A 15,502-nucleotide genomic window follows, 5' to 3' on the forward strand; every position below is an offset into this window, starting at 1 on the left:
CCGTGTACCGCAAAAAAAAAAAAAAAAAAATTCCTCATTATACATGGTAGAATTTACACTGGAGAAAGGCCTTGAACATGCAAAGAAATGTGCAATTTTCTAGTTCAGGGTAATGACGTTGGAAGAAACTGAGGAGCCACCCATCTGAATTCAATCTCATATGTCCAGTTGTCCACAGGGGGAGATGCCCCTTAAGTTTCAGTTACATGGGAAGCATGTGTGGCTATATTGCACTTTGTAATCTGTCCAGGGCTTTTCCCAGATTTATGTCACTGCCCATTTCTGTGGCCATTTTACCCCTATCACCTGGCAGGTCCACACCATGGGCATCAGTCACCAGCCCAGTGTGCTCAGGGAAACTGACCTCTGTTCTTCCAAGTGTTGGAGCAAACCAGGAATAGTAGCCCAGTCCGTTAGGGGTTGGTGTTCCCCTCTCTCTGACTACGTGTACAAAAGCCTGAAGGAATGTTGGCCCCGAGAACGTCATATGAATTCAGCTGACAATGTGCAGAGAAGGACAACATTTTCCAGGGACATGTTCTCAAATGCTCAGTTTTTCCGTCTAGGAAGTCACCAACCCAAACTGTGTGCCACACATTGTTTTGGTTTGTATAATATGAATGCTTTACTGTTTAAGACCTACTTTGTTTTTGGAGTTCTTTGTACTGCTAGAGGTTTTTTATAAGGAGATTTGGGCTCCACAGGCATTGGCCTCAGGGAGGATAGTATGATGGCAAAAACTGGCTTGCCATTTTTGGTCAAATTTGCATTAGTGCCGGTGAAGTTGTAGGAGAGAGGGCAGGGCTTTTTGGTCCTCATTTGAAGCCTGGATGCTGTGAGTTTTAGGAGACTCAGACATCACCCTCAAGAGGAGTAAGATGTGACAATCTCAAGTTCTTGGAACAGCATGAATTTTTTCCCCTGTTCACAGGGGATATCACAAGAGATGTCAGCACTGTTGAGAAGAATCTCCTCCCTTGGTTTTGCAAAGAGCATGTGTCCTGATGTCCAAAATTCCATGAGTGACAGTCACTGGTTGTAAGACTATAGGGGTCAGGTTTCTGATACAGAAACTGGGTTAGTAGGGAGCAGAGGGTACAGCAGCCAGCTCATTGGAATATGCCTCTTCTAAAAGTGCATCCACGGATGTCTTTGTGATGATGACCTATGTGCAGGATCAGCGTGTACACAAATCTCAGAACCTTCAGGCATGTTTATCTTGTGTAGCTGAGGTCATTGTCAGAGAAGACAATTGGGAAGTTTTGTGGATTTTTGTAACCTCCCTGCAATGTTTGCCTCAAGGCCGTTGCTGCACAGGCAGAAAAAAGAAAAGTAGAGGAAAGTAGTCCAGGGATGTGGCTCTTGTGAGCCAACCAACATTCCTGTTGACTGAAGTGGAAATATCCTTTATTACTCGCCAGTGTTTGCTGCCACTGAGGCAAGACTGACACCCAGAGGGCATGACAAAAAGATGGTGGAGTCATTATAGGGCTGTCAAATCTATCTTCCAAAAAAGTGGGGCAAACAGATTTTGTTTATCTTAAAGTGTTTTTTTTTAAAGTTTTATTTAGGTGTCATTTACATGTAGTAAAGTACACATATTTAAAGTGAAGTATTTGGTAAATATTGACATACACATGATACCTGTGAAAACATCATCACTGTCATGGTAATGACCATATCTGTCACCATGTATTTGCCTGATGTCCTTTTGCAGTCTCTGTGTCCCTGCCCTTTTCAGCCCTCCAAGCCCCCATTGATTTATTTTCCATTATAATAGATACCTTTATGTTTTCTATAATTTATATGATGGAATCCTTAAATGTTTACTCTCTTTTTTCTGGTTTCTTTTATATTTTATAATTATTTTGTTATATGATGTTATATTTGTTATACAGATGTTATGTAAGTAGTTCATCCCTCCCTTTTATGTTCTTTTGTGGTTCAGTACTCTTATCTTTAGATATACTGCTATTTATCCATTTACTTGTTTATGTACATTTTGGGTATTTCCAGAGTTTGACTGTAGAAAATAAACTGGTGCAAACATTTGTGTACAGTTCTTAATATGGATATTTGTTTCATTTATCTTTTGTTCAAAAAATTAGATTGCAGTGTCTGAATCATGAGGTAGGTGAATATTTAGCTTTTGAAGAAACTAACAAATTCTGACTAAATATTTGTGTTTTTTACATTTTTACCAGCACTGTATGAGGGTTCCATTTTCTCCATATCCTAGCAAATACTTATTTGGTCAGTCGTTTTTAATTTTAACCCTTTTAATAAGTTTGTTACTCTGTCTCACTGTTGTTTTCATTGTATTTCCATAAGAATTCATGATTAGCATTTTTTCGGATGTTTGATCCCTTTTGTCATTTGCTCTCTTTTGTAAAATATCCATTTTTATCTTCTATTTTATGAACTTTGGCTATATTCTTTCTTTTTTTTTTTAACAAGTAGGACATTGAAACAACAAAGATGTGTATTGGAGTGTCATCCATTTTCACTTGTTGAATAATGTGACTGTTTTATGGAAGAAATGCTTTCAGTACTGGAAGGGCATGCCCTGAGTTTTTTCAGTTTTTTTGTTATGCACGGTGTAATGGACACATGTTACCATACACTTTTAAGATTAATTTGCCCTGGGAATTCCCTGATGGTCTAGTGGTTAGGACTCTGCTAGGGCCTGGATTCAATCCCTGGTCAGGGAACTAAGATCCCACAACCACTCAGTGCAGCCAAGGGGAAAAGAAGAAAAAGATTAATCTACCCTAATATGTTGTCCATCACTTTCTGAAGTCCAGACAGTGAATAATGACCTTGCTTTGTAGTGTTTGTCCATTTTCCTGCTCCATTATGGGGGTTGGTAGGTTGGAGCAGGACTCTTAGATAGACTAAATGACATCAGGATGAACAGTACATTCTTTGAGTCTCCAAAGCCCGATATGGAGGGAGCTAGGAGGGCAGGGATCAGACTCTCCAAGCCTGGGTCAGGCAACCTGGGTTTGTAGCCCAGATGTTGGATTCACATCCTGGATCCTGTTGCCTTGACTCACAGATAAATGAGTCACTTACCGTCTCTCCTCCCCCAACCCTCTGTAAACAGGGATAAGGAGCGTCTTGTCCCCTGGCCTTTAGATGAGCTGCAGAGCCAAGGCTCCCATTCCCCGTGAGGTGGGTATGCCTGTGGTGACACACCAAGCCCAGCCACCCTGCGCTCCTCCTGACTAGCGGCCCGAGCTGATGCCGTGGTGCCACCCTCAGGAGGCCAGTGCTGCAGGACACTGAGGCCTTGCGTGGGTTTCCCACCAGAGAATCTTTAGGTGACTTGTTGGAACTCCTTCAGGTTCAGTTCCTGACGGATGTACAGGCAGTGATGGTATTTAACTTGTTCTTTGTGAGGAGCAATAAAAGGAAGAGACTGGCACTTCCCTGGAGGTCCAGTGGTTAAGACTCCGTGCTTCCACTGTAGGGCGCACGGGTTTGATCCCTGGTCAGGGAACTAAGATCCCACCTGCAGTGCGATGCGGCCAAAAAAAAATAGAGACCAAACAAAGAGGCAGACCACTCAATATAGGTAGGTGGCAGTTTTAATGGGCAAGGGAACTTATGAGGCTTGTCTTTGGTCTTGTCTTGGCTACAAGTTGTGTGGCTTTCCCCATACACCCACCAAATCTTTTTTTTATTCTTCCTTTCCTTCCTTCCTCCCTTCCTTTTCTTTCATGGATGCTGTGCCAGGTCTTAGTTGTGGCATGCGGGATCTAGTTCCCTGACCAGGGATCGAACCCGACCCCGTGCATTGGGAACGCAGAGTCTTAGCCACTGGACCACCAGGGAAGTCCCCACCCACCAAATCTTAAAAGTTAGTATGGACGCCCTAACTGGATTCAGCCACATACACTGTCTAGATAGTCTCAACACCACATTTCTGTCTGAAGGCTGTATCCTTGGAGCAGCTTCTAGAAGTGGAGAAGACAAGTGAATGCACATTCCAAGGACAGCAGAGTTACTGAGGGGCCTCCAGTTGCCCAGGTCCAGCCTGGGGATCACCCAGCAGTCACGTCTTCTCAATGACCTCCTCCGACACTACCCACCACCCCGTGACCGGCTCTGCAATCTCCCGAGCTCCCCTCTTCCGCAGCTTGCCCACATCCATCGGCCATGGCTTTCTGTTGCATGGAGGTGGCTCATTTGGCAGATACCTGGCTGTGCTGAAGGCAGATACCTAAGCAGCAGTAGAGGCACAGGCAAGAAGAAACAGACTGACAGTGTTTCCAAACTCAGTGTCATGTTTTTCCACCAAGAACTCGTGAAAGTTGGCCTCTGTCATCGTGTGACTTCAATATGTTAGCCGACTCATGGGGTATGAACATGACACATTCTGTAGTTAACGGTGCACGCGCCTCCTTGAGTGGTAGTAATAACGTCCACGGCCTTCGTACTTTGGAGGACAGCTTTTCTGTTTAGAGATATTTGAGTTTTCAATAAAGACAGGCTTTGTTGTCTGTCATTTGAGGCTGCCTGGGTGGATTTTCTAAGAGCTGCTATGTGTGCTTTAACACCCTCCAGGCCGATGGAGGCGGATCACACCAGTGGGAAACAGAATGTACCCACCTAGAATTGTGGAGAGGGAGGTTGGCAACTGTTCCTGTGGGGTGGATTCTTCCCTGTGCCCAGGGAAAACTCAGGGTACAGCAACCTGCCACCCAGGTGGAAGCCATGGCCAAAGATTAGTGCCACACAACCATCAGGTCCCATTTAGGGCCACCCAGTGAATACTTGGCCAGTGCAACAAGTCAGTGACAAACTAGTTGCTGTACTTCAATATGATGGAGTGACTGCACAGTTCCAGTGATATCCATCCCCTATCCCTGGCCTCATTATGTTGGTTCTGTTTAGATTTTTCTGTTCCAGCATAGGGCTGTCTGGGTGCTCAGATGTCCATAACCTGGAGTAAGTCACATAAACCCCTCCTATTGTGCACACAGCCACCCATGGCTCTAATAATGTGTTGTTGTTGTTTTAAATGATACTTGCAGTCGGTTTGACAGGCTGCCTGTGTAGTTTGACAGAAAAAGAATACTCTTACCCATTGTTATCGGTCGTGTATGCCAAAGTCCAGGTCTCTGGATCAGTATTGATAATGTCAGATTGTTGACCTGAAACAAATAGACTGTCAGATATTTCTTCAATAAAGACGGGATTAGGGACTTCCCTGGTGGTCCAGTGGTTAAGAATCCGCCTGCCAATGCAAGGGACACAGGTTCGATCCTGGTCGGGGAACTAAGATCCCACATGCCACGGGGCAACAAAGCCCGCGCACTCTGGAGCCCCCCACGCCACAATTAGAGAAGCCCTCATGCTGCAGTGAAGATCCTGCATGCCACAACTGAGACCTGACGCAGCCAAATAAATAAATTAAAAAAAATAAAGATGGGCTTATTTGGGATCAGCAGAGAGTTACAAATCAGGGTCCATAACTACGGCAAGGCACATGTTATTTCCTGCATGGCAAGGGCAGGGGAACACTTTTTTTTTTAAATTATTTTATTTATTTTTGGCTGCATTGTGTCTTTGTTGCTTTGTTGCACATTGTGTGTGGGCTTTCTCTAGCTGCGGCGAGCGGGGGTTACTCTTTATTGCAGTGCGCGGGCTTCTCATTGCAGTGGCTTCTCTTGTTGTGGAGCACGGGCTCTAGGCACACAGGCTTCAGTGGTTGTGGCACCTGGGCTCAGTAGTTGTGGCTTGCGGGCTCTAGAGTGCAGGCTCAGTAGTTGTGGTGCACGGGCTTAGTAGCTCCGCAGCATGTGGGATCTTCTTGGACCAGGGCTCAAACCCGTGTCCCCTGCATTGGCAGGCGGATTCTTAGCCACTGAGCCACGAGGGTAGCCCCGGAACACTTTTATAGACAGGAAAAGGGTGTTGGGAGGGCTGTAGTAAACAAAGAGTCCATGGCATTTCATTGGCTGAGTCTTTACCAGGAGAGGAGTCTTTCTTCTTCCTGTTGGACATTGCAGGGCATGACAGCTCCCCTTTCTGGTCTCCAAACTGTATTTAATTAAGGCTTCCGTTTATTGTTTTACATTTACCTGTTTTTTTATAAGTTAATTTTTTTATTGGAGTATAGCTGCTTTATAATGTTGTGTTCATTTCTGCTGTACAGCAAAGTGAATCAGCCATACATATACATATAACCACTCTGTTCTAGACTCCATTCCCATATAAGTCATTATAGAGCACCAAATAGAGTTCCCTGTGCTATACAGTAGGTTCTTATTAGTTAACTTTTATATATAGTAGTGTGTACACATCAATCCCAATTTCCCAGTTTATCCTCCCCCACCAGCCCTTTCCCCTTTGGTAACCATAAGTTTGTTTTCTACATCTGTGACTCAATTTCTATTTTGTAAATAGGTTCATTTGTACCATTTTCTTAGATCCCACATATAAGTGACATCATATGATATTTGTCTTTCTCTGTCTGACTTACTGCACTCAGTATGACAATCTCTAGTTCCATCCATGTTGCTTCAAATGGCATTTTTTTCATTCTTTTTTATGGCTGAGTAATATTGCATGGTATATACGTACCACATCTTCTTTATCCATCACCTGTTAGTGATTTAATCTGCTGCTTTAATACTCCATTTTTCCTTTCTACCAACCCTGCTGCTTGCGAGTTACAGGGGAGATAGAACCTCCACTCAATGCCAAGTTCTTTTGCTCAGTCTTGCACGTCACGACCTTTGAGATGTGACCCCTGATCACCATCTGTTGGATTAGAGTATGCATGCATGTGACTCAGCCCCTCCAATTCCCTGCTAGTGGGCAAATGGTTTCTCTGGCACCAGGAGGCAGCTTGGGTTAAACCCGACACAGTGTCCACACAAACCAAGGTGTATTTAGAACCTTCACTCGCACGGAGGAGGCCAGTGTTATCATTTGCCAGCCACTCCCTTGTCGGCAACTCCATAGACGACCCCAGACTCCTTTGACAGTTGCCTTGGACGTCGTTTAGAACACTCTGAGAAAGCCCTTCCTTTTTCCTTTCTGTTTCCTCCTGGTTGTCAAGAGAAAGCCTCTGTGTGATGCTGAGTCTCTTATGCCCCCACCCCTGTTACTAATTTCCCTTTTCAGCAGAGGGAGCAGGCCTAACAAGACCCGTGAGCTCCCTGAGATGGTGGAGCATTATTTTGATTTCATGAGTGTGTTCATGGTGAACTTCATTTGTGAGAAGTCAGGCTTGTTTCCCTAATTAACAGAGAAGCAAATATGCGTCTTAGAATACAATCTAAAAGAAAAAGAAAAAGAATACAATCTATTTAAGACGGTGTACATCAGTTTAAAGAGAATAAAATTAGTAACGATCATCACAGCTAAGGTCTCCTTTTCCTTTCAGCTGTCATACTGTAAACAATGACCTTTCTGTGATCTATTTAGTACCACATTAATGCTTTTTGGTGGTGATTTCACTCTTGAAAATGGCGCTTAAGTGTAGTGTTTATGTGCTGTGTGGTGTTCCTAACCTAAGCACAAGGCTGTGATGTGCCTTAGAAAGAAAATAGGTGTTAGATCAGCTTTGTTGAGTCATGAGTTACAGAACTGTTGGCTGTGAGTTCAGTGTTCATATGACAACAATACATAACAAGGTGTCTTTGGATAGGAACACGCATGAAACAATGTTATATATTGATCAGTTGGCAAACAAGCTGTGACCCAAGGTTCTTGGGAACCCAAATCTGTATTTCCTCTAAAAGCAATGGTTTTTGATGCAGAAATCAGTAGTGCAAGCTCTTAATTAGTGCAACGAAAAGACTGCTTTTGAGAACATAACTTCCGTGAATAATGGTGGTTTTATAAAACATAGCTACCATTATAATGAGAAGTAACTGCTTTTTCTTTGGCCTCACCACGTGGCATGCGGGATCTTAGTTCCCCGACTAGCAATCGAACCTGCCCCCCCCCCCGCAGTGAAAACATGGAGTCCTAACCACTGGACCACCAGGGAAGTCCCTGACTGCACTTTAATACTGTTTTTTTTTTCTTGGCCACACTGCTCAGGTGGTGGGAACCTTAGTTCCTTGACCAGGGATTGAACCTGGGGCCACAGCAGTGAAATCGTGGAGTCCTAACCACTGGACTGCCAAGGGATTCCTGCTAATACACTTATTTTTAAAGCACAGGTGATTCTCACCATTTCTTATTCCTAATCATTATATTGTGTTTTACCATTATGTATGTTCCTGAGGTTTTGACTACCGAATCAGGGAACAAAATACCAAGTTGTGCTTCTGCACATCTCTTTCCAATTCCATGTTGTGTGATGTTGTGACAGCTTGAGATGGGTCCTGGAGGGAGTATTTACATGAGGGATATTGACAAACACTACCAACCCAGGCTTGTTCTATTGATGTTTAGACTTTAGAAAGTGATGAACAATATGTTAATAGAGCAGATTACACTAAAGTGTACGGTGTCTATGGCTGTTACATTATGAATAGCACAAAACATTGAGGATATAGTCTTCAGTTCTCAAAAACAATTGTTATTAAAAAAAATTGTTATAGACTTGTGCCCCATGGCCCAATATATAGTTGAAGCTTTAACCCTAATCCAACTGTATCTGGAGTTAGGGCATTCAAAGAAGTAATTAAGGTTAAATGAGATCATTAGGGTGGGGCTCTAACACAACATAATTACCGTTTTTATAATGAAAGGGAAAGACACTAGGGAGGCAGTCACACAGAGAAAAGCCACGTAAGGACACAGCAAGATGGTGGCCATCTGCAAGCCAAGGAGAGAGGCCTCGGGAGAAACCATCCTCTGTGGTGCCTTGAACTCCATCTTCTAGCTTCCAGACCCAGATCTAGTTTCCTCTGTGTGTAGATGCACAGAGAGAGCGCTCTCTGCTGTCTCTCCCTCTTCTTATAAGGACACTAGTCCTGTCAGATCAAGACTTATTTACCCTGAACTACCTCCTTAAAAGCCCTATCGCCAAATATAGTCAAATTGGGCATTAGGCCTTCAAATAAGAATGGTGGCAGGGGAGAGGAGAGAGATAATTCAGTCTATAACACAGTACAGTACTAAGGTAAAGGCCTTTACCCCATGTGAACATTCTGATGTCTTAGGGGGAATTCCCTGGCCGTTGGTTGTTAGGACTCTGGGCTTCCATTTTAGGGGGCACGGGTTCAATCCCTGGTCAGGGAACTAAGATCCCGCATGCCGTGTGGCACGGTTAAAAGAAAAAAAATTGATGTCTTAGGAAACTGGAGTTGGAAGCAAAGGATTTGCTACAATCCCTGCACTCATAGGGCCTTTCTCCAGTGTGAACCCTAGTGTTTAAAACAGATTTAGGCTCTGTTGGGACTTCCCTGGTGGTTTAGTGGGTAAGACTCTGCGCTGCCCATGCAGGGGGCCCGGGTTCGATCCCTGGTCGGGAAACTAGATCCCACATACATGTCACAATTATTTGGCACAGCCAAATAAGTAAATATTTTAATTTTTTAAAATAAATTTATTTATTGCTATATGGCTGCGTTGGATCTTTGTTGTGCATTGGCTTTTTCTAGTTGCAGTGAGCGGGGGCTGCTTTTCGTTGTGGTGTGCAGGCTTCTCATTGTGGTGGCTTCTCTTGTTGCAGAGCACGGGCTCTAGGCACACGGGCTTCAGTAGTTGTGGCATGCGGGCTCAGCAGTTTTGGCTCACCGGCTCTAGAGCACAGGTTCAGTAGTTGTGGCTCACAGGCTTAGTTGCTCCATGGCATGTGGGATCTTCCCAGACCAGGGCTCGATCCTGTGTCCCCCGCATTGGCAGGCGGATTCCTAACCACTGTGACACCAGGGAAGTCCCTAAATAAATATTTTTTTAAATAATAAAATAAAACAGATTTAGGCTGTATACGCAAGAAGGACGAATGCCTTTCATATGAATTTCAAACATTCTGTGCCTCAGAGGGGAGAGTTTGATGGTGGAAAATAGGTTCCCAGTTTTGGACAAGAATAGGTTGCTGTTCATGGGCCTCCTGGGAAAGAGGGCTGGGCTTTGTGGTTCTCTTTTGGGGCCTGGATGCCATGAGTTTTAGAAGACTCAGAGGAGGGGTCAGTGTGACAATCTCAAGTGCTTCTGGGAGCAGCATGAATTTCCCTGCTTGTTCACAGGGCCTAACAGCACTGATGAGGGGAATGTCTTCTTCAGGTCTTGCCAAAAGCCGTGTCCCCTGACGTCCAGAGTTTAGCAGGTGATGTTCACTGGTTCTACGATCACAGGGTCATGGGCAACCATAATTGGTACAGCAACAGGGGAATAATAGGGAGTGAAGGAAACTGCAGCCGGTTGGATATAATGAGGAAGATGTGGGTGAAGGTTTTCAAAAGATACAAATGTCCAGTTAGAAAATAAATAATTCCTGAGTTAGTGTTACTAACTCAGCCTTGTGGCTAGAGTTAGTAACACTATATGACCCAAATGTAAGACTGGAAACCAGAAAACTCCTAGAAGAGAACATAGGTGGAATACTTTGACATAAATCATAGCAATATTTTTTTTTTGGATTTGCCTCCTAAAGCAAAGGAAATTTAAAATAAATAAATAAACAAGTGGGGCCTAATTAAACTTAAAAACTTTTGCACAGCAAGGGAAACCATTGACAAAACAAAAAGAAAACCTACTGAATGGAAGAACATACTTGCAAATGATATGACCATTAAGGGGTTAATATCTAAAATATATAAACAGCTCATACATCCATTTCAACATCAAAAAAAGCAAACAGACCGATTAAAAAATGGGCAGAGGACCTGAATATGCATTTTTCCAAAGAAGACATACAGATGGCCAGGAGGCACATGAGAAGATGCTCAACATCACTAATTATTAGACAAATACAAATCAAAACCACAATGAGGTATCACCTCACACAGGTCAGAATGGCCATCATCAAAAAGTCTATAAATAATAAAGGCTAAAGAGGGTGTGGAGAAAAGGGAACCCTCCTATACTGTTGGTGGGAATGCAAATTGGTGCACTATGGAGGTTCCTTAAAAAACTAAAAATAGCACTACCAGATGACCCAGTAATTCTACCCATGGGTATTTATCCAAAAAAAGAAGACACTCATTCAAAAAGATACATGCATCCCTTTGTTCATTGCAGCACTATTTACAATAGCCAAGATATAGAAGCAGCCTAAGTGCCCATCAACAGATGAATGGATAAAGAAGGTGTGGTGCATATATACAATGGAATACTACTCAGCCACAAAAAAGAGTGAAATAATGCCATTTGCAACAATATGGATGGACTTAGAGGGTATTATGCCAAGACAAAGAAAGACAATATGTATGATACCACTTATATGTGGAATCTAAAATATAAAACTCAGGAATTCCGTGGCAGTCCGATGGTTGGGACTTGGTGCTTTCAATGCCAGGGGACACTTCTTCAATCCCTGGTTGGGGACTAAGACCCCACAAGCCATGTGGTGGAGCCAATAAATAAATAAATAAATGAAATATAAAACTCACCCTCCTCTTGTTTTCCAGAGATAATCTCTAGTCCCCATGCAGACAACATCATTGCTCTTACAGGTGAAATGATAATTGCTACCCATCAAGGCAGTGATTGTGGAATCCAAAACCTTAACCTCAGTATTCAGACATCCACTTTCCATATCTGCACATATGTTATCACTGCAGCTACCATCCTGGCAGCAAATGTAAATTTGGGAAGTGACCACTTTTCCCAGGTAAGTGTCACATTCTTGGAAGGATAGATCTTATCTCAGAAAATTAAATAATAAATGCTGTATCGAAAAACAATTCAGATTTTTGGATTTGGAACATAAATACTGACAAAGAGAGGCAGAAGGGATGTATTCTGAGGGTCCCGGAGGCATGGCCCCACCTCATCCATTTGCTTTAGGGCTGCCTAGTATCTCTCCTCCATGTTTCCTCTCATAACCTGTCTGTACTTTTCTGCCTCTTTTCACTGACTAAACACTGAACCTCATAACATCTATTTATAATAGCTTAATTCCACATGAAGTGAAGAGCAAGACTGTTTTACTTGTAATTTTTTGTGGACAAGCAGTGTCTTTTTAGTAATAGTTGGCTGTGCATATTTTAGTCTTTTGGGTGGATGATTTTCAAATGGGTCCTTAGGAGAATTTTAGTAACATGTCTGAAGAATGCAAGAGCAAAAACTTCCTGCCCCATTTTGTGAAAGGAGGAATACACCTAAACATGTGAACAAAAGAATGTAAGTTAAAATAGTAAGGTAAGCAGGGATGTAAAGAATCTCTAAATGTTACCATGTATGAAAACATATTTTATATGTGCATAGTATCTTCATTACTATTAATATTATGCTCCCTTCTCTCTAAAAAGATTTCTGGTGACCCTGAATCAATATAGATTTTTAATGTGTCATCTAGAAATCATGAGATGACTTATTCTAACAAACTTTATTATGATCACTCTCACTCCCTAATGGGTATCTTCCTAATCCTTCTTGTGGAAATCGAAATTTTCTTGAGTCCCCTAGAAAATAAAGCACAAATGTCCTAAGGAATCTGTTGTAGCCAATGAATTAATTTGTTTTATGCATCTTGACTGCAATTTTTTTTATCTCCTAGGGATAATTAGGACAATATTCACTCAGATTAGACCAAATACACAAAGCAACTAATTTCAGGCCTTGAACGGTGGATAGCATAGGGCTGTAACCTTGAGGGCTGTAATGAGACTTCAGGTGCAGAGAGCCAGTGAATCCTAGCTTTCTCCTCCAGCAGAGGCATCCTCATCACTGGCCTCAGAGGCTGAGTCTCCACTCCTTCCTCCAGCGTTTGATACCCTCTGTGGCACCTGAACAGTGCCAACTCCAATGTCAGGACAACCTCAGAGACCAGTCCAGGACAGAACACAGCCAGGATGATAGGGCTTTTGTTGCTGCCTCCTGGACTTCATGGTGGGCTAGAAGGCCAAATGCAGCCCCGACTTGCATGACCAGATGGATCTGGATCCCAGGTCTTGGGACATCTTCCTTATGCCCTGGACTTAATACCAGCAATACCTTGTACTGGGATTTGGCCTGGGGGACCTGGAATGCTGAAGAACTGGCCTAGGATGGTGCCAGATGCCTCAACAGAGTTTCCCATAGCCTAGAAGAGGGACCTTGCAGGGAGCAAGGGGAGATCAGTTCTGGCCTGATTCCTGCCCTCCTGTAGCAGCCATGGAACATGCGGACAATGAAATGCAAAATAGGCAATTTGAGGTCTACTAAGTGTGGCAACAAGGAGGCATCAAGTGTGAAATGAGGAAGTAGGCTTAGGATGTCTGAGATATATTGCTAAGTGAGAAAAGGAAAGTACAGATCTGTATACAAAATACGTATGACTTTATTTTTCCTGAGCCAACAACTTTTATAGGAAAATATCTGAACACAGACCCACACAGAATGACACACATAAATGCAGACACAATTCTAAAAGGATAATACTATAGCGCAAACCTCAGCTATTCCATTTATTTTTGCAATCATCTTTACTCTGAATGTCCTCTTTAACTCTTCCTCCAACTGGGATTTGGTCAATTTGGTTCTCAAGAATGAAGAAGGATCACAGTTTGGAGACAGACTCTCCAGAGTGACCATTCTTGTCGGGTACTGAGCTTAATTCCATGTCTTCTCAGACATCACTGCTAAAGCACCTCGGAGATCTTAACTTTTTTCACCATTCATGGATGTTTCACCAGAACTATTTCTGCTACCATCTTTGAATCACTACTTAATTGTTATTAATAGCTTTCTATAATTTGCATTTTACAGCTGCTTTTCTGAGATAATTTCAATTCCACGTGGAGGTCAGTCCCAGTAATGACTAGAAAAATCATCATTATTTTCCAGCAAAAAGATAAAATCATCTGTTTAAGATACTCCCAATATTTCAATTGTTAAACAAAAGTCAGCTGAGTAAATTTGAAGATCTAATTGGCTTTATTAGGTGATTCATGTATTGGGTAGCATTCTATCTAGCAACTAGAAGGATGTTCTAAGGGGCTGCACAAAATGGAAGGTTTTTATAGGCAGAAGTGGAGTGGGGCAAGGATGTTGCCAAAAAGAAAAGAATTATTTTAAGGCTGAAACATCTTTGGTGGGGAAAGGAATGGCACAGGTTTTGTCATGCTCATTGCCCCTTCTTCCTCAGGGAGAAGATAGAGAGGGTGCACAGATTACCTCATTGGTGCTGGCCAAGAAATTCCAAACTGGTTGATTATGATTACATTTTTCAGAAAGGTTGAAACTGCAATTAGGTTAGGTATTAAGTCTAGTTTTGGAATTATGGTCTTTAGCACAAGTGATGTCATTTTGGGCCTGTGGTTTTTCTCTTTAACAAGGTGTTGAGAGCATGTTTTGCTATATGTTCCACATTTGTTTCCTTATTCTCTGTTTGAGATTGATTTCAGATTCCTGAAGGAATTGAATATGTGTCAGGATATGGATTAAGAGGTATTCAGTAGATAAGTGTTTCATAATTGGATACAATTATTAATTATAATGGAGGAGAAATGTTTTATGCAGGAATCACTGATGGAGATCCATCTTTCCACTCCTGCTTCAGGCTGGGGAACATCCCTCTTCTATCCTCCAGGTTTTGGCCCTATCTGGAGTTGTTTTTCTCTTGTCCCTGACCAAATATACATGGACTGTCAAAAAATGAATCTAAAGCTTGAGAGTGCATACCTTTGAACTACAAAACAATAATGTTTATTAGCTTCAGCTTCCAGTGGAGTCATTTTGTTTCTTAATTACTGTATGGAATGATACATGCCTTTAGATTTGTGACCACTGAGAGCATCTCAAATGATATTTTTAGACTCTGGGAACATGCTGGGCTGCTTCACTGAGTCTGAAATAATGTCTCCAAATGAAACTGAGTCCCCCTCAAATGGAGTTCCCTTACAAAGTTTATGATTAATCTCTCTATCCAAAACGTTATTCCCTTTCTTATCCCCTATAACCTCAATCCTGGGCTAACTGAACACTAATCAACCAGAATCAGATGACTAAAATTGCTGTTGTCAATAACATCACCGTAGGCACTAAAAATGCTCTTATAGATATCATTAACATACAAACTAAGGTTGTTTATCTAGAGCAAGATTAGCTAACAGACCCCGGAGCCATGGATCACGTGGCCAGAGAATTATAAACCAGAGACATCCTGATTCCCATATCCACGATTAAGAAGTGTCACAGCGCTTCCCTTGTGGCGCAGTGGTTGAGAGTCCGCCTGCCGATGCAGGGGACATGGGTTCATGCCCTGGTCTGGGAGGATCCCACATGCCGCGGAGCGGCTGGGCCCGTGAGCCATGGTCGCTGGGCCTGCGCGTCCGGAGCCTGTGCTCCGCAACGGGAGAGGCCACAACAGTGAGAGGCCCGCGTACCACAAAAAAAAAAAAAAAAAAGTGTCACAAGATAATTAATCCTGGCCTCTTCTTCTTCC

The sequence above is a fragment of the Globicephala melas genome, chromosome 19 (assembly GCF_963455315.2).
Source record: "Globicephala melas chromosome 19, mGloMel1.2, whole genome shotgun sequence".
NCBI classification, from domain to species: domain Eukaryota; kingdom Metazoa; phylum Chordata; class Mammalia; order Artiodactyla; family Delphinidae; genus Globicephala; species Globicephala melas.